Below are 23173 nucleotides of genomic sequence, written 5' to 3' on the forward strand. Positions count from 1 at the left end.
CAACGCATAACGTATAGTAGGAACTGAAAAAGACCGTGGCAATGGATGAACAATAGGGCTTCAGTTCATCAGCAACAAAAGCGTTGGGGAAATTGGTTGAATTTCAGAGCACGTCCTCCTCAGCAGAGAGGGCTGGACTAGACCTTGGCCAACCCCCCCAAAAAACTTGCAGAGCCTCACATACAACACTCCACTTTCTACTCTGGGGCTTAAGAAGCAATATGGAAAAAAAATCCAAACTTTTAATTTTTTTTTCTATTTTCTTTCCCATTTTTTCTGGATGGAAGCTCTTTCTAACTGTTTTAGAATCAATCATGCAAGAATTATACCATGGAGTTAAGCGGCAGTTTTAAATAGAGATGACGAGGGGGATGATCTGAATTTCTGGAGACATGAAAGAACCCGCTTTCTATGCTTTAAGGGGGCTTGACCGTGGGGATCTTTGTTTTCTGCCGGAGACTCAACCGTAACCATCTAGATCTGGGGGTCAAATCTTTCTTTATAAGAAGAACAAATGTAAGTATCATGAGAGGATATGCAGGATCAGAATTCCTTATGAAATATAAAATAAATTGAACTTCATGCCACATTCGTGCTTTCTGATTTAAGAAAGACGTGGATATGAACCTGAACTCGCTTAGTGTCTCTGTGTCAGGTTTAGGGGTAGTGGCTGCTTCTTCTGGCCGCAGACCGAACAGGTTGTCTTGGGAGCAGTCCAATAAGTTCCACTGGTGACTGGGAAGGAAATGGGATTAACAGGCGGAGGGTTTTGAGTTAACAGCATGGCTTATATTGATTCACTGATTTTGTACTTGTGATTCTAAACCTGTTGGTCTTACACGTAGTTAGATCTAGGAACTATTAATTATCAAATTGATCGTAAGTGGAGGGCAATAATGTTTAACCACAAAGAGATAGCAGAGATTAAAAAAAAAAAAAAAAAAAAAAAAAAGCAGCAACGCCAGGATGTTTTCTAAAGGTGTATCAGTCAGCATCAAAGACAATTCTTCAGAGTGTTTAAAATGTACATATTGTGACTAAATCCTGTTACCTCCAATTTTCCAATCTTTTAAAATTTGATAATGAAAAGCATTGATTTGATGATGTAAATGCGAAAAAAAAAGTTATTCGATAGATAGGGTTGGAGTCTCTGTGTGGTGGGTAACTTCAACAGAGCAGCCATCACTTCCTGGGTTGTCCAAAATGCAGCCTGATCAAAATATGTATTACTTTATGCGGGATTGTCTTGTAAGTGTTGCATGAAATTGTTCCTGTATTGGTCAAATCAGCGAACCAAGCTGTGTTACGGTTAGCACAGGCTAAAACTAGGATTCAAATCTGCACCTGTCTTGTAGCGTGCCTTTGCAGAGGAATGAGAAGCTGTAAGCTCAGGACAATCCATTTGCATTAGGGTATTTGCTTGGTTTCCCAGTGCTAGTGTAACTGTGGTTATTGAATAGGAAATGTCTATGAGGGTCCCCGCAGCAGCTGAATAGCTCCGAACTTGGATGAGTGTCCTAGCATGTCATGGCCAGGGTCAGGGGCCCTTCCAGGAGCCGAAGGCTGTACTGCTGCTGCACAGGTTGCAGTTTAGGCCGAAGGTAGCGGGCCATATAGTCCACTGGCAAACTGTCTACCCCCAGCAGCGGTACTAGTAATTAAAGCGCACACCCGGAATGGGAGCTCCAGTACAGAATGAACAGTAGGCTGCATAATTGAAGGCAATGAACGTATGGAATAACGTCCATATCCCCCCCCTCTCCTCCCCCCCCCCAAAAAGAAACCCCCAATATAATTTAAACGAATAGGATCACTTAGCAAGAAATATATTTTATAGATTTGTTCATTGTTGCTAATTTGGTATTGATTTATCTGCTGTGATGCAAAGTTAAATGATATAGGTTCACACACACAATTCCTTGTGCAGTTCTAATTCTGTATAGTAGTCTATGCTCTTCTAATGGTAGTGGTTTAGGAATTCAGTGTTTCGAAAGACCTGAAAATTACGCCTTGAAAATACTGGCTTAATGTGTTTTGCATATTTTGAACTGAAGGCTAGGTGGAGCCTCCATCCTTTATTAAGAAACTGGAAGCTTACAGTATGCAAATATCAGATTTGTCTTTAGAGTTTTTAACCACCCCCCTCCAACTCCCTCCCCCCACATTAAAAATCTTCTTTAGATCCCTCCTTAACCCCCCCCCCCAAGAATTTTGGTCATTCTCTCCCTATTATTTCCTTTAAATGTAAATTACTATATTTAACCCTACAAATACCAGCGTACACTAATACGTCTCGTGGCATATTAGATCTCATCTGCTAGCGTTTTCACTATCCAATTCAGAATTTGGGGACTTCTTTGATGATCTCAAATGTCGATCGGCACAGAGTTCTGTGAACGTACATATGTGTATCATATTTAAATACATTCCAGGTACAGGAGTCCTATACTAAAAGTGTTAGCATTATGATCATTTGCTTTTTTTGGGGCTATTTTTCAGATTTAGACTATGAAGACAGACTGCAAGAGATGACAAGCACCACAAGAAACGGTAATTTTAATTTTTAATAAAATTCAAACAACAGAATATTTGACATAAAAATAAAACACAAGTCTTTGCTCTTTAAAAGCCCATAGAGTGTTTGCATTAATAATAACTGAAACATTTCTGCAATACTTTAAATGGATTTCTATTAGGTATTCCTATGCACATTATATATCAGGCATACTAGAAATGTATCCTAAATGGCCTACAAAAAGAAATTCTGGACACACTAAAATAACAGAGTGCTTTTATTAGAAAGCAAGCCAGTCAAGTGGATTTACATGGGCTATGCACATAGCCGTACTTAAATAATTTTTATACAGGAAATGCTGGCCTGGACTGTAGTGGTGGACTGTGGTTTACATCTATGTGAATTAGATACCAGCCAAGTACGAAAAGGGGATTCCTGCAATGACCTAATCTGTTATACACTCTATGACAATATAAATAGGGTTGCTGTATGCCTCTTGGCAACAAGGTGGGGAGACTGGCATTAGAACAAAATTCTGATCCTAAAAAGTAAAGATCCTAACCTTTCCACTTTAACATAAATAGAGACTGTTTATTCATAAGAAATTCATGCAGGATGTTTCTCCTTTACGTCACAGCCATCTGGAGACCTATAAAAAGATTAGAAAACAAGCATGGCAATCACATACTAATCTACAGGCCATTAATGGAAATTTATTAGAGAGTTAGTAGGCAAGAGTAACTGTTTGGATTCAGTATCTTCTAATATGCACATTATTTCTAAACTGGTACTCTAAATAAGTTTTTTACCATTAAGTAATTGAGAAATGTCTGAAAAGAAAACATGTAGGTGTTAACAGTTGCTCTTGACAATTTGTATTAAATATATGAAAGTAAAGTCAGAATTGCACAATGTCTTTAACTTTTCTCACATATTAAATGATAATACAGTCACTGGGAATGCAGATGAACAATTGCTGTATAAATCTTTTTTAGTATTCAGAATAAGCAAGTACTTCTTTGCTAAACCTTACTGGACGTCGGTAGACTTCTTAGAACCCTACTAGATAACTGAGAGTTAGAAAATTTAATTGGTAATATGGCTAATGAACAGTGAGGTTATAATCTTCAGGTTGGCTATTTTCACTTCCTAGGGCTCCAGTGATTAATCTGCAAAATGTGACAGGTGTCTTACAGTTACTTTTTGAGTCAGTGTGTGGACAAGTGAGCGGGTCTTTAGAATAGAACCTCATGTTTTAAATCTAGTCTTTGTATCTTTGAAATATGCTAATTTAAACAAAAATGATATATCATATCTTGGATTTAACTGTAAATCCTGTAACATGGTGACGTTTCACATGCATTAAGTAATGTATACATACGTGTATATGTTAATGTGTGTTATATGCGTTATATATATAACTAATGAAGCAGACACATACATATATATATATATATATATATATATATATATACAAACATTATTTTAATTTTCCTCTCTCTGAAATAGTTTAATGCATAAGCTCACAAGCCTATTGTGTGTATTACATGCCTAATCATTAATACTACTGCCTCTAGCTAGTGCAAGAAAAACATCTTTCTGTCTATCTGCCAATTCAGAAAAGCTCATTAGAGTTTTACATAATATCAAAATGATCATGTGCCTTTAGATATATCAGATGTCTAATTCAGTCCTCCCTGTTGTGTCTATACAGCCTGGGAGGTAATGAAGAAGCATAGTAACTACATAATACAGCCTACATAAGAAATCCTAAACCTTTTGAGCTCGATTTTTGAAAAAAAAAACAAACAGGCATAATTAGCTCCTACTGTCTTCTATATATTATAGGTTGATACCTGCTCCTCAGGTTATGCTATTTAATTATGTGGGTTTAGCAGAACAGTGCTCATTTTAGAGGCTAAGAATCTTAAAAACAGTTGAATGGACAAATAGTAATATCATATCTAAATACAATATTTGGCACATTAGTGTTATATTATAAATATATATATCTTCTTGGTGGCAGCATTTTAACTGAATATGTTTGGGCCCTGTCCTTTTATTAAATTATTTTGTTTTCCCATTTTCATATTTTTGCTAATATTATTCTATGATTGATTAGACTGCTTTAAGTTGTAATTTTATACTAAACACACAGCTACACCCTCTCATGTACATAGACATATTCATGTATATATGTTCCCATATATACACATACACACACATGCCTTGTCATGTGAACAGGCACAGAGCTAAACCAACCTGAGTTGCCATGTAACTATGTAGGTTATAAAAATATTTTCCCTCAAAAATGTCAACCTATGCAAATATAAGATCATTTACAAAATATCTATTTAAAGACAATTCATGAAGCATTTCCTATAAACAAATGGCATAGTACAATTTGTTTTATTTAACACACTGAAAGAATAGCAATAGCATGAATTTTAACTCTGAGTTCCTTTAAGAGTGCAGAGTAGTCAATATTCTGCATCTGTGCTGAATTTTTCAATATGTATCTTACACAAACTGCAGCTTGAGCGAGCTGCTGAAGTGCATTTATTATTGTGAACGGTAAATATTGTAGATCTCAATCAGGATTCATGGTATCACATACACTCGGGAGACCTTTAATGTTTTCACTTTAGACTTAGAAAAAATCTATACAAAATTATATTGCTAAATAATAGAATATAATGTCCTTTTTTGGAGGGGGAGTTCAGAGACTTAAATCCTAAAACTGTACATAATGCATTTTAACAGTTTAGAAATACTTACCTTCATTGGTTCCTTGAGTAATGTAAGCATGTGTTTCTTCACTATATGTAAAAGGTTAATAAAAAAATCAACAATACATGAGCATTTTTATTAAGGCATTTCCAAGATGATATATAACGTTAGAAAAATATTGCTGCAATATTCACCTCTGTTGCATTCTAACACACACACACACACACACACACGGGGAGGGGGGGGAAAGGAGGGGAGACAGAGAGAGACGGAGAGGGAGAGAGGGGGAGAGAGAGAGTCTAGATATTATAAAATACACTGGAGTCAGGCTGGAGCCTGCAGCTTGCAGCTTTCCGAATAAACATACAGAGCAAAATGTGTTGCACAATCGCCATGGTGTAAGTACCTGCAAATCACTATAGATACAAAACATGACTGAGATGTGAAGCCATTAAAAACACAACACACCAGAGCAAATTGTCAATGTAATTACACATCGACTCACTGCGTAATACAGATCTGATTCCCAGTCTCAGAAAGCAAGGCCCTGCTTTAAGCAATAGCAAAGTGCCTCACATCTCTGCACAAGCAGAGTCTGCCAGAAGAGAAATGCAGGCAAAGACGTTACCCAGATCTGAAACGCTTTTATGTGTCCTTAGAGAGAGATTTCTTCCAGTCTTTGGATATTAGAACGATCTACGCTAGCAACAAGGAAGGTAAAAGGCGGCGGGTTGATTTTTTCCTGCAGTCTGTAGCGCTAGAGGAGGAGATGTTGGTTGAGAGAATAGGAATTGTTCCAGTGCTGCTGCTGCTGTTGTTGATGGCGCGGGGCAGATTGCTGATCACTCATGCATATCAATAACCGTGTGTACTTGAGATTTCTCATGACATCATCATTACCTTGGTCTCCCGCGGTCCAGGACCTCTGACCTTGCCGGGCTGGTCCACATTTTGGCACTGAAAGCCCTCCAATGATGGCCCTTTTCTCCTTCTTTCAGACCGGGGGCAGCAGCAAGCCAGCAAGACCGCATCTTCTTCTCCCCAGCTCTAGGAGCCCTGAGAAATCGAGGATCTTCCCCCCTAAAACACACATACATGCAAGATATTTGCAACCAAGCTGCCACCATTTGGTAAAAAGCTCTATACCGTGCATAATCTTAAAGGATCAGGAGCTGGATCCTCGAATCATCTTGTCACTTTCTACTGAAATGGGATTTTTTTTTCTCCTTACACTGCGCTGGAAATTGACGATGGCTTTACATCTTTATAGAGGCTAAAGAGTCTTTCGTGAGAATGAAGCAATTTACAATGCAAATAGAGGCCTGTGAAGGGATGGATGCTTCTCACTCTTAACAGCTTGATGCACCTTAATAGCTGGTTTTATTTTCTGATATTAACAGATGAATTGTTGGCTATCGCTGCCGGAAATTACTGGCTGAAAGAAAAAGTTCGGAATAAACTTTGAAGGCAACAGATCTCTTTTGGATGTGTATTAGCTGCACACAGAAAATCAGGTCACAATTGCATAAAAGGATGAATATTTTAAGGCACCAATAGTACTCTTGGAGGAAACAACACGTCTGTTTGTCAGAAAGAATCTGGATTCTAGAAGGAAAACAAATCCTTTGAGGGAAGCGAGTTGTTATCTTTGGTTATCTAGCTGTATGAGTGTTTTGGTCTTCATAAAGCTAGATAACCGAAAGTAAAAACTCCTTCATGATCATCGTGCAGCGTGTGAAAATGAAAGACTACAGCAAGAGACAGTAAAAACCGAGAAAGGTCAGGAATGCTTATTGAATCTAACATTTTTACAGCTTAAAGGTGGGAGTGGAGGAAATTAAATGACATACGTATTCCAAAATATGAAGTTGTCAGATGCTACAGAATGGGTAGTAGTTAAATGCTGCAAAAGAGGGAATGTTGCTGGTGGTAAACAATGCATGTGCAACTATTGCTGTTAAATAAAAAAAAGTTAGTAAACGAAGGGCTGAGGTGATTTGTAGAAAGACATTTAGAAATGCTGGGTATCATTTTGCAAAACGATTCAGCGCAATTAAGTGGCCCTCTTCTAAGAAAATAAAAATGGTAGTGATAATGCTGATAGTAATGATACAGTATGGACTAAACTGGAAAAATCTGCCTCGGAGAATCTTGAACAAAGCATTTGGGGTTATATTTCAAGTGATATGAAATCAGGCTTTCAAAAAAGTTTACACTGGAGTGTAGGCAAGCTAAATAATTTATATCTGCTGAGAACTCGGTGGAGCTGCACAAAGATGAAAAAAGTGATGGCTGATTTTTATTCTTCTATTCAAAATGCAAGCACAGATGCTTCTCTGTTCCAAGAGGGTTTCCTTGAGGAAGCTACTGAAGCAGAAAGACATGATGGAGACGAGATCGCCTCCCCCCTTGTCAAAGTGTTAAAAAATGTTCTGTGTCTTACTCTGCTTCTAGCATTGGAAATGAAAGTGACATTTACTCCAAAACCCACGTGTGCGCCTCCTCTCTTTTTGTTTAAGGATGATCAGATCTATCCAGGAAACAGCTCTGGCATCCCAAACTGAAATAATTAGGACGTATATAGACCTGACAAAAATGGAAAGGGGGTGGGGAATCGGAGGGTCTGTCTTGCCTAATTGATTCCGGTAAACGGAATGCAGGAGATGTGAACGGCTGGACGCTCCCATTCCCACGCTCGGGGGCAAGTGGCAATGCCATGCCCCGGCAGCCTATGACAGACAGCCCTGTTGGGGGTTGGGGTATGAAAAAAACATCAAGTGCACCACACCATACTCATCTCCATCGCTTAAGAAAGTGGAGGCATTTCCCACCCACAGCCATCTGCAGGCTCCCAAGTGAGGACACCAACTGCTCTGTAGCTGCACTCTGTCTGCTTCTGTTAATTCTATCACCACTGTTTAAGCTACTCATAATCAAGTTTAGCTTGCTTCTGTGGCTGCAATCTCACGGAATATTTAGACAAGACAAAGGCGAGGCAAGGAATGTAAAGCAATCCTAAGCACTGCATTTATGTACAATGTGCCTGTCATCCCCTGTGACAAACTCGAAGGGAGGATGTTTTGGCCTTGCAAACGTCCCACCTTTTAAATAAATACCTGTTTAGATGACAGCCACCTTTATAATTACTACAGCTTGGGTTCCTTTTAAAAGTGAAATTGAACAGGATAAATTTCAAGTGTGGCTTTTTTTCCCTTGGACATGACCTAAACATGTTTCCCAAGGCACCCCAGTGTCTGATAGTATATTAGCAGGTTAATGTTGCAAGAGGAGATTAAAATAAGATCACAGATAAGGGAACAGTTCCCAACGTGCTTTATAAAGTTAAGGGCCAACCTTGTGTAGACTGAAGTTGATTATTTTTGTGTTGGAATGGGAATGCTCGAGTAAAATACCCTGTGATCTAATGTCTACATTTGTTGCCTCCTATCACATAACATGCAGAAAAGGGAAGGGGCGGGAGAAACAGTAAACAGTCGCAGAAATAGGAGACGTGCTGGGCATATCTTTATTTAAAATGCAGGATTTGTCCTCAAAGTAATCACACATCTGGAGCTGTAAAATTCTGCACAGAATTGTAGGTTTCAAGAGGTTCCTTAGTAGCTTTTGCACTTAGTTTCATCTAGAAGTTCAGCCAGACTTTATTTACATAAATTCCCACTCTGGCTGCTGTACACGTGCCAAAGTTTTACTACTGGTAGTGACCGCTAAGAAGACCCTTGTTTATTTACATTTAAAGCACTGTTTGTGCGAACAACCTTTCATTGTTAAGTGCCTGTGAGACTTTCATTTACTGCATGTCCAGGGGTGCTATTTACCTAGAGCCATTGTCTACTACAATTAACATTTACATTACAAAGTATGTGGTTTTCTTTCTCGAAGAGGTTCAATTAAGGCAATAAGCTGTTTTCTGGGGAAACCTATTGTTTACTGAAAGCATTCAATGGAGTCAAATTACTTAAGCTTTTGCTTACGTCTTGGGGTTTGGGGTTTTTTTTGGTGGGGGGTTTTTGGTGGGGGGTTTTGGTAAATTTGTTAAGGAAAACACTGAAGGAAACTGAACAATATTATAAATATGTGTTAGCCATTGTCATATCAATTTTTGTACCCTACAAATGTTACATGCTATCAATCAATAAAATACATTTCAATGTTATTTACCATCATTATTATTGCTCTTTCACTGCTTTGCTGCAAAATGCCCCACTTTTTTTTTCTTTTGTACTGCACACGAAACTTCTGGGTTGGGGGAGAGTGTATGCTCAAGGGTAGTATAATATCCACTAAGCTTATTTTTTAAGAGGTTGAAGTAGTAAAAATAGTTTTATGAGATGATCCATTGATAAGATGATATTTCTATAAATCTTGGAATATTCAAATAACATCTAGCTTAAAGTAAAAAGAAGTGTAAATATCAGTTGAGTAGTCCTTTGAAAGCTAGTTTTAACATTAGCAGAGCCCAGATCAAGTTTATTTAGCATACCACTGCATTGTAAAACAGTTGGAGTGAAGTTGCAGGTTGCGTGAGTATGCATGTTAACTAGTAGGAACCTTTGTGAAAGGGGAGCAGCAGATTGCTGTGCAAGGCCAATGTTAAAAAGGCAGCTGAATTTAACACCATCTGGAAGAAAAGATCCCTTCACGACTTTCTCACACCGTCAGACAAAACTAGTGTCTGTTGTTCTGAGCCCTTGTCTATGCAACCATACAATACTGAGTCATTATACTTTTGCTGAGAGAAAATTTGAGAACACAATATGGGTAACCAGTGAATGACCAAGTTTCATTGTGCCCGCTTAAGTCGATTGAAATCTACGTCTAGAGCCATGAATGGTAGTATTGTTTTCCTCACCGGGGCTGTACTAAATGTCAGCACAGTGTAAAGAAAAACTTGAAGTCTGCAAATAACTTACCAGATCTCAATTATAATATTTTCCCACACTAGAACTAATATCATTGCTAGGGTCTACAATGCACAAAATAAAAAAAAAAAGCAAAGAAAAATGAGTTCATTTACAAGTTGTTTTAGGCAGATAAACATTTTAATTTGCTGATGGAAACTTGAATTCTTCACGGAGAGATAGACAATTCTTTCCTGAGAAGTTCAAGTTACAAAACTGCTCCTTATGCAATTAAGAAAATAAACTGTGTAAACAACCGTGTATTCTGCAAGTATTGCAAGAGTCTAGCATGGGACTGATAAAACATTAGTAGGTGTACTCTATATTACACGGGTCGCTTCTTCTGTGTTGTGTCTTGGGAAAGATTTCCCCTTGAATATTTAGAAGTAAGGCTGAAGTTGATAAACAAAATAGTGGAACATATATTTCTACAGATGATGTAGAAATCCATCAGCACTTCACAGTGTAGACTCAGGTACTATAAAAATGCTTCCAATTCTCTCGCTTTTCATTACTTTTACACTTGATAATAGGTTCTATTATAAGTGCTCCTCCGTTTAGTCTTCGATTTAGCATTCACATATTTCAACTGGCTGCATAACACAATGCAGACTAAAAGAAGGAAATAGTTCAGAAACATTACAAGGAGTTGGTTATATATGTGTTGTTAGAATGTCTGTGTTTAAAATCTAATTGACAACAATGTAGTTAGTGTTTCACAAAATGGCATGTAGTTCTTAACCGCAAAACAATGAATAGCTGCACTTTTGCTGAATAATACATCTGTGCCAACCACACTACCTTGTGTATTTCTAAGCACTAACATAATCTGCAGCATTTGACATTCCGAATCCTATTGTGTAATCTTGAAAAAGAGGCCAGTCAGAATGGCTTGCAAAAAGTTAGTATTAGACAGTTAAATTTTCTTTTTTCCTGTAACAACTTCTAAATTAAGAAAATACTAGCAATTATAATCATCCAGTGATTGAGCTACAAAGAACATAGTGAGATAGGCATAACATTAAATTCCATTCATAACAGGTAGAAAAAAAGTCAGAACTTTTTAAGCACTCTGCAGTCCATGATGCTATTCGGCTTGTTTGGGTGACAACAACAACAACAACAAAATACTATTATACAAAAAAGGGCAAACAGGAAAATTGTTTTCCACTACAGAAATGGTGGAATGAATGGACATATTCATGAGGGTATCTATCCCACACTACAGTTACCATTAGCATACATTAAAATGAGATGAATTTATTATTTATGTTTTAATGAGATACTTCACAAAGTCTGTTTTAATTTTACTAGGTAGTCAAACAGCATGTTTCCTTTTAGCATATTTGTTAGTTTACTAAGATTGCTTGTTTGGAGTGAAATATTTATATCTCCCCTCATCTGAATAATCCAAAATGGAAGAGGGAAAAAGTCTCTATGGAGGAAAGTCCATTCATATTTTTAAATGTACACATAGGTTGAACACCTGAGGTGAGGTACATTTACTACTTTTCCATTCTTTTAATTTGAAAGAAAAATAGTTTTTAAATGATACTTTCCTACCTAAATAGAGATACATAGGAAGATAATCAGCACATGTTATGGGGCTAGTTTTGTGGGCCATTGCAATTTCAACTGTAGTGCAGCAGCTACTATCTTGGGTTTTCTTTGTCTTTGCCTTGAAGTCATCACCTATTTTCCTTAGCCCCTAAATTACTTCCGTCAGTAGTATGCGGTATCTGATTTAAACCAAGGGTTGGGATTAACAGGAAAGACTATATTCTGATTTTACTGGACGTTTGCTATTACCTTCATTGGGAGCAGCATCGGGCCCCTAATTAGTACAAGTCCAGCCGATACTTGGGGTCCACTCCTGCTGTCATTGAAATCAGTAGAGAATTTGTCCTTGAATTCCGCGAGAGAAAGATTAACGAGCCAAACCCTGCAATCCTTACTTTTCCAAGGCTTCCATGGTAGCAGGATTTGGCTCATTGAGGCCCCCAGTCCTAATCCCATTGAAATCAATGGGACATTTCTCCCCCTGATTTAAATGAGAATAGGTGCGGACTGTAAAAGTAATTATTGTTGAATTTAACAGATTTGGGATCCGATCCTGTACCATATTTAAGAATATTAACTAGAGAAAGGCATTATAACGCCTGGTTTACCAGTCTAAGTACAAGGACTTTTGTTCTTCCCCTCCCAATGTATTTTCTTTAGCAGATAAGCACGTGGAGTGGGGGAAGGGAAAGAAACATATTTAGGACCGCACTGAAGGAAACAATACTTATATTAATTTGGCAAGTCATTTTAGTTTTCTGGGCTTCATTTTCCCCCCAAAGCCTGGTTCTCCTACAGAGTTTGCAGAATGAACTGAGCCTTGTCGCTATTTTTGCTAACTGTCTGCACGCTAGCTCTGCACTGGCACAGGGCACCGTGGGCTTAGTGCACCTCTCCATGTAATATGCTGAAGATCATACAAAGTAGGAGGGTGGGGAGTCAGACGCAGCCAGCTGGGTGACAGTGGCTACTGACAGGAAAGGAGGAGGAAGAGGGCACTTCAAGGGTGTGAACATCAAGTTTGCTCTGGGAACTTAATGAAACATGAGCAAATTGCAAGCAGGGCTGTTTTGTTTCAAAGCCTCTGGCCTGTTTGTCGACACTAAATGGATGTGCTCTTTCCGTCCGAGGTGCAGGGGGTGTGTGCATGACTCCCAGGGCAGGTTGCTCTCAGCCTCCTGGAGACGGAGGCTGTTGCTCCTGCTGCGAGGGCTGGGTAGCAGCAGCCCCGGCTCGGCCGCTGGGCAGTACCATGCTGCTGCGTGACAGGCACCAGCCTCAGCTCCTCCTGAGGAGCGATCCCCTGCCTCCCTGGCGGGAGCGCTGATTGGTGTTTCCCGGGAGACGGGATGGCTGATCTCCTGGGCTCAGACTCCTTCTCTCCTCCCTCCAACGCGGGCTGTGCCCCTGCAAGGGCAGCGCGGTGGCTTTCCTGTCCTCTGCCTTGTCAGGTTAGTCAAGTCCAAGTTCGCCGCACAGCTCCCCAGGCTTGCTGAGCTTCTTCCAACCAGGGTCACACTTTATCACTTAGGTTCCTCCCTTTGCAGGGCTACATGGCTTGCATTATTAATGAGAATTATTAATTGTTGTTAGTGATTGTTATTAATGAATACTTCCTTTACACGGAGGCATTAACTTGTGCCTGCCAGTCAGATGTGAAAGCCTTAGAAAAGCCGGACTCCCCACCCACCAGATATCATATTGCGAAATAATTGAGTTATTATTACTACTGATTTGTCATCATGTCAATGTTTTCCTTTGCATGTGGAAATCTCCTGTGGATGAAGAGTAAAACACAAGCATTTCCCTTCTGGTTGCTCCTTATCCAATACCTAAGGTCTCTAGCCCCTTTCCTTTGGGGGGAACTAGAGATGTGTTGACTTTCTCCATCACCGTCTGGTGTCTTTCGGCATCCGAGCGCAAATCCAGGAGTAGATGAGGACCAGTTTGCAAATAGAAATCGAGAGCCTTTAAGGGCTATGACGCAGTTATGTGAAACTTGGCTGAGGTATCTGGTGTGTCTGTGCTCTGAAACTGGAGCCTTAAAGTGGGGGTCAGGGACGCCTCTTTTCCCCTACAGTCTCTCTCTCTCTTTCTTTGTTTTCCCTCCTTAGTTCTTCTCTCCCGAACTTCGGATTTGGTGGGAAGACTGAACTCCCTGCCTGGTATATCTAACTTGTCCAGAGATTGCTAAAAAAAGATCTGGGTCTTAAGTACTTACTAAAGCCAGTTAATAACATCATGCATGGACATTTAAACTTGTTGTAAGTTCCAGAGAGGATTAGAGAGAAATCATGCTGTGCGCAGCTAATGATACCATCTTAACTCTTTAACGGGGAGCTAAATCCACCTCGGTATGGCGCACAGGCTGCCTTTCTCCTTGCCTACATATGGGCCGAGGAGGATGAGGAAGAAGAGCAGAGAAAGCACGTTGACACCTGTTTAGGGAGGGAGACTTGCTCTCAGGTCCAGATATTGAATATCTGTCTTTAATTTGCCAGAGCAAATGCTGTACTGTATTACAATTCAGGTGACTGCTGTGTTTCTTAAGGGTACCTTGACGACTGATGTTGACTCCCTAGCACCCAGGCAATGTTATGTTTCTAGTTTCGTAGGTGAATACAGCAGCAGATGGGATCTCGCTTAGACATCTTCGGGGTTTTGTTTTTGTTTTTTTCCATGGGCTAAAGCAATAGGGTGATGATGGCCGCTAATTTCCGCCTGCTACATTGTTTCGGTTTAATTAACTGTGCATCAAGGTTTCATACAATGGAAATGCTTCTCTTCTTCGCTGCATCGTTAACAATAACCATTTTTGCCATTGTGTCTGCAACATAGGCCCATTTTTAAAGAGCGTTGCGAGCTTCAATTCCTTTCATACAACAGGAACCATTCTTAGTCTCTTCCAGATATAAGTAGTATTTTTAAAACGACGTCTTGGTATCTACTTGTTTGTGAAGTCAACTATATTTATATTGATTACTGCTAATCTCTGAAATGTTGAGGCAAGAGAGCTGCCTCTGAGTGTAACACCTAACTTGGAGTTATCTGTGAAATAATTTATAGGGAGTTGCGTTGTAAAGTGATGTACAAACAGGCACAGGCGCACACATCAATAGCAGAACACAAATACTCTGAGATTAGACAAAGATACAAGCCACATGCACAGCCAGTTTTTACAAAAGTGCGCACGTACTATGCAGGCATAGTTTAGGTCACACAGGTACATATACACAAAGTCTGCGGTTGCCACTAGATTGCCAGTGCGGGGCTAGATTAATTCGTGTGTGCATGGAAATGTATTTTTCCAAGCTTTGTGTTCTTTAATGAGATCTGAGGCACGTGCTACTGGAAAGTAAGTAAATATGGCAAACAGAGTTTTCCTTACTCGATCTTTAAAACAGATAGTTTTGCACACACATTTGAAGATGTGGCATGGAACAATGCATGATCTCTGTTACTGTTCATTATTTTGGAAATGCATATGGCAACGTTGGGCACTCAAGCAAAGGGAGCAGGATACGCGGGACTAAAGGACCTGACAAAACACAGTAAACCACCTGGCTTCTTTAGACACCATCTTAGAAAAAAATAGGCAATATGGCAAAAACAGCTACACAGATAAGATAAATTAGGAAAGGATCAACAAGTTTCCCTCTCTAGACCCTAAGGACGAGTCAGAGGTCCTTCCTAGTGTATCTGCTGGAGAAAAGAAAATATGCCATGTTTTGGGTCAAATCCTGGTTGTTAATGTCAATGGGAGTTTTGTCACTTGACTTTAAGTGGACTAGAATTTGGCCTTTTTTAAGAAGAAGGAATAAATATCCTTTTTACTTTTTAAAGAAACCCTGTGCAACTGAAAAGTGCCATTCATTAAATAAAACAAATCAGGCTTTTTATTAAAAAAAGAAAAACAACTCATATGATACATTTATCGTTACTAATGTAAGTTTACTGAAAGGAACATTAAAATAAAATATACTTCACTCTAATTATAATGTATAATTTCTTTTGGAAACAAGAATTCAGGGTGTTATAAAAGAATACCATTATCATGAGAGTAACAGTAATGGTTTAACATAATTGGAATCTAAGACACAAGCACCTTCTATGAGATAATTTTAGCTGGTTAGACCTACAAGGGAAAACCTTCGGTGGAATGTACATGTGTAATTTTTCCTGTACAGGTATAGTTCTGGAACAATGGTGATGTGTCAGAAAATTGGCTGGCCATTATTTTGTACAAACTATAATTATTGTCCTTAGCCATCTTCTGTTAAAGAAGGTAGTTTATATTGGGTCTCCTAAAATTTCCCCATGGAAATTTTGCCTAGGTGGTTGCCTAGGAAGAGTATTATCTTCTAGTGTTAGGACTGAGATGGATTTAGTACTGATTCTTGAAAGATATTACTACATTAAATATGCTTCAAACCAAAGCTTTTAAAATCTTCTCTATGACTACATAAGCAATTGATGTAAGCAGACATTGTATAGGTTACTGTTGTGCTTAGCACTAAGGATTTTATGAGGTACCAATCTTTTACCAGTAACCATAAATGTATTGTTAGAAAATATTAATATGAATTATATAATCTTTATCTAAATGCACATAATGCATGAGTGACAATGGCATGTTCATTTTTCATATTACATCTTAGTACAAGAGTATCAAATAGAGTATCTTTTTATTTTGGAAACATATACATGAACTAAACCACCAGGTTTATACCACGTTGAGTGGTATAAAATATTGGTTTCACCTTGAAAACCATGATCAGTGCTTCACATTGGACTAAGTGAAATAAGTTTATAAATCTCTAATAACTTGGGCAGCACCTTACAATCATTGCATACATGTCTGGCACACTTGTCTCAAATGAACTTGAGCAGCTAAGGGAAGATCCCTTTATGATCAAGTTAATAGAGTGAGTTGGGTCTATTGCTATCCTGTGTACAATGAGAAGACAGATAACTTTAATTTTTCTCTCTTGTTTTGTCCATTAACTTCTATGACCAATATGATAATTTAAAACAAATAGACAAAATCAAGTGAATATTCAGAGGTCATTAATAAAATCAGTGTTTTTGCTGATTGCTGGAGAACTGGGACTTAGGGGTTTTACAGTAAGTTATATTTGACTTCAGTTCCATTCTAGTGGAAATAATATTTTATTTGATATAGGATTTTCTAATCCTATTTTGTATTTAAAAGTTACATTCTGCATAAAATATAACTAAAAAGGAGAAACAATATTTATGCTTTTATCACTTTAAAATGATTCATCAGATATAGCAACGTGAGATATTATAACATCTTGCACATCACTACATTATTAAGTTAATCTAATGCTCAGAGTCATTACTACATTCATGGGTGTCTTTCTGATATCTCTCCAGTCCACTGGATTTTGAAGTGTGATTATGTAAATTTTTCACTGATAAATAAATTACTATAATTGTAGTTGAAATACCACTCAAATTCTTAAGACCATTGCATCTAAATAATATATTATGCATTACTTAATTATTTATCAAGACTAATTCAAAATAACTGTAGGGCAAAGCATACATTTATTTTTAAATAGTCCTTTTTTGCACCAGGTACAAAAAATGTTCTAGATGGCAAAAAGAAAAAACGAAGGAAGGAAGGAAGGAAGGAAGGAAGGAAGGAAGGAAGGAAGGAAGGAAGGGAACTTTCCCCTCATTAAATGCAAGTCTCCTGTTTGGCCTAATAATATTGTCACAGTGATGCCATTCTTAGTGTATCCATAATACCAGTCTGGTAATTCAAATATATATGGATAAAGAGATGTGATTTCTATTACCATGAGTGTAAGAAGGGCACAATTAATTTTGAGTACAAGAACAGATTGTATTATAACAAACACTATCTGTTTTAATTGACACACAGATATAGAGGGGAACAGATATAGAAAGAAGCTGACTATAGATTTAGCTATAGGGACTCAACATATACAAAACACTGCATAATTAAAATATTGCTATGAGTATTTTCAAACTGATTTTCAGTAATGAATATGAATAACTTCATTAAATAACTAGTGACTTTTAGTACTATACTGCTTTCAGAAAGTCCATTTAAATACACTTTTCAAGTAATTTTATTTATAATTGTGTATAAATTATAATTCTAGATATTATTTTAGTCATATTATAGGAGGTGATCATAGGTGATATAATCATATGTATAATATGTTTCTAGTTTATACACAATAGTTTTCTTTTTCTTTTCACACCACACCTTTATCTAGCTGCTAATGAAATACAGGAGATTGATTGCAAAAAACCTGCAAGGGCATATTTACTGTACCATATATAGTAAGCCCCATTTGGTGCATTAGCATTTAGCCATTTTATGCAAATTTAGTGAGAAAATGACTCATGTATATGATTTAATATGCATCAGCAATAACTCGTAACATCCTTATAAGAAGAAAGAAATTAAAAATTCATTAGAAAACTAGACTAGTGCCGCTATGGTTAAAACATTATTAAAGCATATTTCAGTGTTTTGCTTACACTAGTGTTCTCATCATGGTGCCACCATTTCATGACAAAGACCGTAGAGGAGAAAACATTCGACTTAAAATGTCTGCTGGCACACATCGCTGGATTTGTGTGTCACTAAACAATGAACGAGCATAGCCTTGAATACCAACTATTTAATTAGCACTTTTGCCAGCCATGCATAGAAAATAGCTCATTTACATGCGTCATGCTTAGCGATTATTCCCATAAAAGCTACCAATTTTTTGTTTAATATATGTAGTATTCTAGTATACCATCATAAGAAAATCAAAACATATGTTATTATTTTAGAAACCTTGAAATTCAGAAATTTAATTAAAATGTGTAAAGTCTTGATATTTCTCTTGGAGGTATATTTTAATTATTTAATTTAACCTTAAGTGTGCCATAAAAGGCTGGGTACAACTAATAATTAAGAACTTCAAAGGGCAACGGAAACCCTCTAACGGTCCCCAGTTTAATTAAAGGCTATTATTACAAACCTCTTGAACATACAGTTACATTTAATGACAAGTGGTGACTTGTAAATGCTGCATTTGAAAGATATGAGTGTCTTATTCTAAACACTATTGATAAATGATGCTGCAACATGTAAATTTACCCCCTGAATTATATTTTGAATAAAATAGGACCCAATTCAGAAATTAAGCATTTCTGTTGATTTGAAAGCATACAGATTCAAGGCATTTTGCATGGAATCATTCATTACTTTTTTTTCATATATACAGATAGGTATCAGAAAGAAAAAATATGTTACGGAGAAAAAAATGCCAGCTAATGTAAAGGAAAGCCAGTGATCTGAACACATTTTGCTTATAACATACAAGGTACACTACACATGTAATATAGACTAGACTATTATAATTCTTAGAGAGGTTTAATTTACTATATTCAATATCTAACAAAAGTACATTAATATGGTAAACAAGTATTTTTGTAAAGAACAACCATGTGTATGAACATTGGCCAAAAAACCCAATCAAATCAGAGGACATTATAGAAGCTATTATTCATATATAGGGCCCAATCCTGGAGGTTTCAATTATTCAAATAGTGCTTACTTATATAAATTGTCCCATTAACTTAAATGGGATGGGTGTAAATAAGTACTGAAACAAGTAAAGGTTGTGGACCAGGCCGCTAGTGTATTGAATTAAAATGGTTCATTAATGCATACAAGATTATGTATTCTGAGTTTTAAAATAGGTAAGAGCCATTTTGCTCTGTTTTGTACATGTTTACATCTATGTGATTTACTATCGTAAGTAAAAACAAATTCTGTACTTAAACAGTCACTAATTACCTGGAGCAGTGCAGATATTTTAAATCTTAGGTGTGTATTTCACCTTCAAATTGAATGAAGCAATATGTTATTTTTAATACTGCAGTAGTCTGTAAGTGAGCAGTATGTGTTTTTAAAAACACCTGTACAATCAAATATATATATATATATATATATATATATACAAATTTCCACTTAACTAATACTAAGTTTATTTTATAGTCTACTATTTGAATATATGTTATCATCTTTCTTGATCTCTATGAAGGACAAAAGAGAGAATTTTCGAAGTGTGACATGATGAATTATTTAATTCATTGAAAGCTTTATAGCATGTAAGCATACACAGTAAGATCCTTTAGCAATCCAGATAAATACATCATAATAGAGTAACATTCAGTGGTTTTTAGGATATCTGGTTATCAAGTTCCTATGAGTATTGAATTTATGAATATTCACCCCCTTTGTACTAGCATAGTTTCTGTATTTCCTTTTTTACTAATAATCTGGAAGAGGCCACATGAAACAGCACAAGTTACTAAATTTGGAGATGCTCTAAACATCAATGATGAGAGAGAGGTAATAAAACTAACCAAGACAGTTTAGAAATATGGTCAAGAAATAACAATATGAGATTAAAGTTGGAAAAATACAAGGTAATACATACCTGGTAGAAAAGTAATCTGAAACAGAAATTCATTGGGAAGGTGGCAGTGTGAAAGCAATAAGAGGCAGAAACCAAGGGGTGAAAGGGGTTAGCAAATTGGATATAATGTTAAAATGTGTATGTCCGAAAAGGAAACAAACAAACAAACATGGCACTAGCATTAAAATTTCATGCAGCACATGTAAAGGTGTCATATTGAGAATTGATATTCTTCATATGGAAGTACTGAGGCTGAACCTAGAATACTGCATATAGTTCAGGACAACTCAGTACCTGGTGTATCAATCAAATTGATGGCATTGAGAAAATAAAAAAAATTAAACATAAAATAGAGGGCATGGAAGGACTGGTACTATGAGAAGAGACCAAAAGAACTAAATTAGCTATCTGCAGTGGGGAAGGAAACATGCCAAATCCCCAACAACCTGGAATAGTGCTCAGTGTGCTGTCACATACAGAATATTCTCTGACTTGGCTGAAACTTGGTGAATGCATTTGGAATCAGAATTTTGTCTGAAGTTACTGGTGTAACTCTTAGTACCACACAGGAAAATTAGGCAGAGTATCCGGCCATATTTCCTAATAAGATTGCATTTACGTATGGAATAGTCTCTGAAAGGAAATATTAGAAGCTCCATTGTTGCATCCTTTAAAATTAGAGTGGCTAGCACAGCTTACACAATATAAGATACAGTTCTAGATAAGAGGACTGACTAGATCACATTTTATATCTTTTTCATTTCTATTTTTATGATTCTATGGTAAGTGGAGTCCAGGTGATTCTTTTGCTTAGAATTAAATTCTCAACTAAAATCTTACTTTTTAAAGATAATTCTTAATAGTTCATTTGTATACTGGTTTTGAGGAACAGCAATGACACCTTTTGTGAAAGTATTTGATGCCCATATACCATCATGGGAGTAATGTAATTACAAATATTGGCCTGAAAAATAAATTTGAAAATCAGAAATGAAAATGATTGGTTTAAGATGCACAGTCTTATGCTGAAGATCCCAAAGGTATAATTATATTAGATATAGGCACATTATTCCCATTTATTTGACATAGATGGATTTGTAGTCTGCCATTTTCACCATTCCCTATAAAACTGTACCTAAGAATTTTTCTTTTATATGGACAGGTAAATTACAAATATAATGTAAAAAGATATATTTATAAATAAAAAGGAATTTAAATATGCATTTTTCTAGTCATATGTCTAGAGAATTTCTATTGCCCATTTGGGGCCTACTTATGCTCTCACTGATGTCAGTCAGTGGCAAAGGCTTACATTGGTGTAAGATGAAGACCTCTACAACTTCTTCTTTAGAGGTATTCATTTAGAAAAATGAAAGGAATTAATTTGAGAACCATTTATAAAGTGTTGTCTATAGGCAGACACTCATGAGGTACCAAGTCAAGATAATTATAGAAACACCAGTCCTAGACCCAGAGTTAAGGTTTGTTTTGCACCTGAAGCTGGGGCTCAGTAAATTGGTATGTATGAAGAACACAGACTATCCTGCTCAGTACTGGAACTTACATTCTTTGTGTACTGAATTAATTTTCTGGGATTTATGAATAAGAAGTAAATTAGATTATTAATTGAAATTACCATATTTACTCAAATCTAAGACAACCCTGAATATAAGACAACCCTCCCCACCCCCACCCATGAGAGTCTATATATGGAAAATGTATACATTTGTTCTAGTTTTCCAGGTATAGAACCTAATTATTGGAGGTTTGCCTTGAATTTGTCCACATCCCTTCGACAGCAGAGAAAAGAAATATGGGGTGTCAGGTAGCCCCCTTCCCTACCTGCAGTCCCTTCCTCTCCTTCCTTACTGTCAAACCCTCTTCTCCTTAAAAACATGGAAGTGAGAGACAAATTTGAAAAGACTGACCTTAAAATAAACATAATTTACCGTATAGGTGAATTACTGCAGGTACCCATAGACTTAGTTCATCCAGAATTGATGCATTTTACTTTTTTTTGAAACTGCTGCAAGTTTTAGCTAAGATACTCCATAAATACACTTTTAAGAAGCACTTTTGTACCTATTTATATATTTGTATCTAACTGGGCGCATCTACACATGCAATTAATGCAACGCAATAACCTCTGGTGCGTATCGCACAGGCGTTTATTGCTCCCAGGCACAGCATTTATACATGTACCTGGGACCAGAACATGTTGAGCTGGATTGGAGCAGCCCTAGCTGGCAGGAGACCCAGGGGGTAAGCCTGCAAGCCTGGAGCTGCTCTGCCCCAGCTCAGTGTTCTGCGGAGGGGCTAGCTGGGGCCCAAGGGTGCTCCAATGCAGGGCTATCCACCAGGCAGCCCCCACACTGGAGCACCCTTATGCTCCAACCAGCCCCATCAGCATCTATGTGCACATTGCTGTGCACTAATGCACAACATCATAGGATAGTACTTGTGTTTACAAGCACTAACCTATGGCGGAATTAGTTTCTTGTGTTTTGATAGGGCTGTGTGTGCATATGCTGACTTTATCGTGGAGCTAATTAGGCAGCTCTACAGTAAACGTCTTGTGTAGATGTGCCCACTATGCATCATATTTGTTCAAAGTCAAAAGGCTCATAATTCACCATATCATGGAATCATAGAATCATAGAAAATTAGGGTTGGACGGGACCTCAGGAGGTTATCCAATCCAACCCCCTGCTCAAAGCAGGACCATCCCCACTTAGATCATCCCAGCCAAAGTTTTTTCTAGCTGGGTCTTGAAAACCTCCAAGGATGAAGATTCCACTACCTCTCTCTGTAACCTGTTCCAGTATTTTACCAGCCTCCTAGTGAGAAAAATCTTTGTAATATCTAACCTAAACTTCCCTTGCTGTAGCTTGAGATCATTGCTCCTTGTTCTGTCATCTGTCACCACTGAGAACAGTCAGCTCCATCCTCTTTCAAACCCTGCTTCATCCTCT

The 23173-nt window shown here is 37.4% G+C and overlaps 2 long non-coding RNA genes across 2 annotated transcripts in view; one reads left to right on the plus strand and one right to left on the minus strand.

The window, feature by feature from the left end:
- Positions 1-2495: 2495 nt before the first annotated feature.
- The window catches only part of LOC106738114 (uncharacterized), a 164304-nt gene continuing 143626 nt past the window's right edge, over positions 2496-23173 (plus strand). The window contains exon 1 of the long non-coding RNA XR_002089035.2: positions 2496-2550. This is a non-coding gene — a long non-coding RNA (uncharacterized LOC106738114). The remainder of the gene's footprint in view (positions 2551-23173) is intronic.
- On the minus strand, positions 2547-6380 carry LOC109282152 (uncharacterized). The gene is made up of 2 exons (XR_002089039.2): positions 6146-6380; positions 2547-3164 (listed from the first exon to the last, which is right to left on the minus strand). It is a non-coding gene; the product is annotated as an uncharacterized LOC109282152 (long non-coding RNA).

Source organism: Alligator mississippiensis, chromosome 3, assembly GCF_030867095.1.
Source record: "Alligator mississippiensis isolate rAllMis1 chromosome 3, rAllMis1, whole genome shotgun sequence".
NCBI lineage: Eukaryota > Metazoa > Chordata > Crocodylia > Alligatoridae > Alligator > Alligator mississippiensis.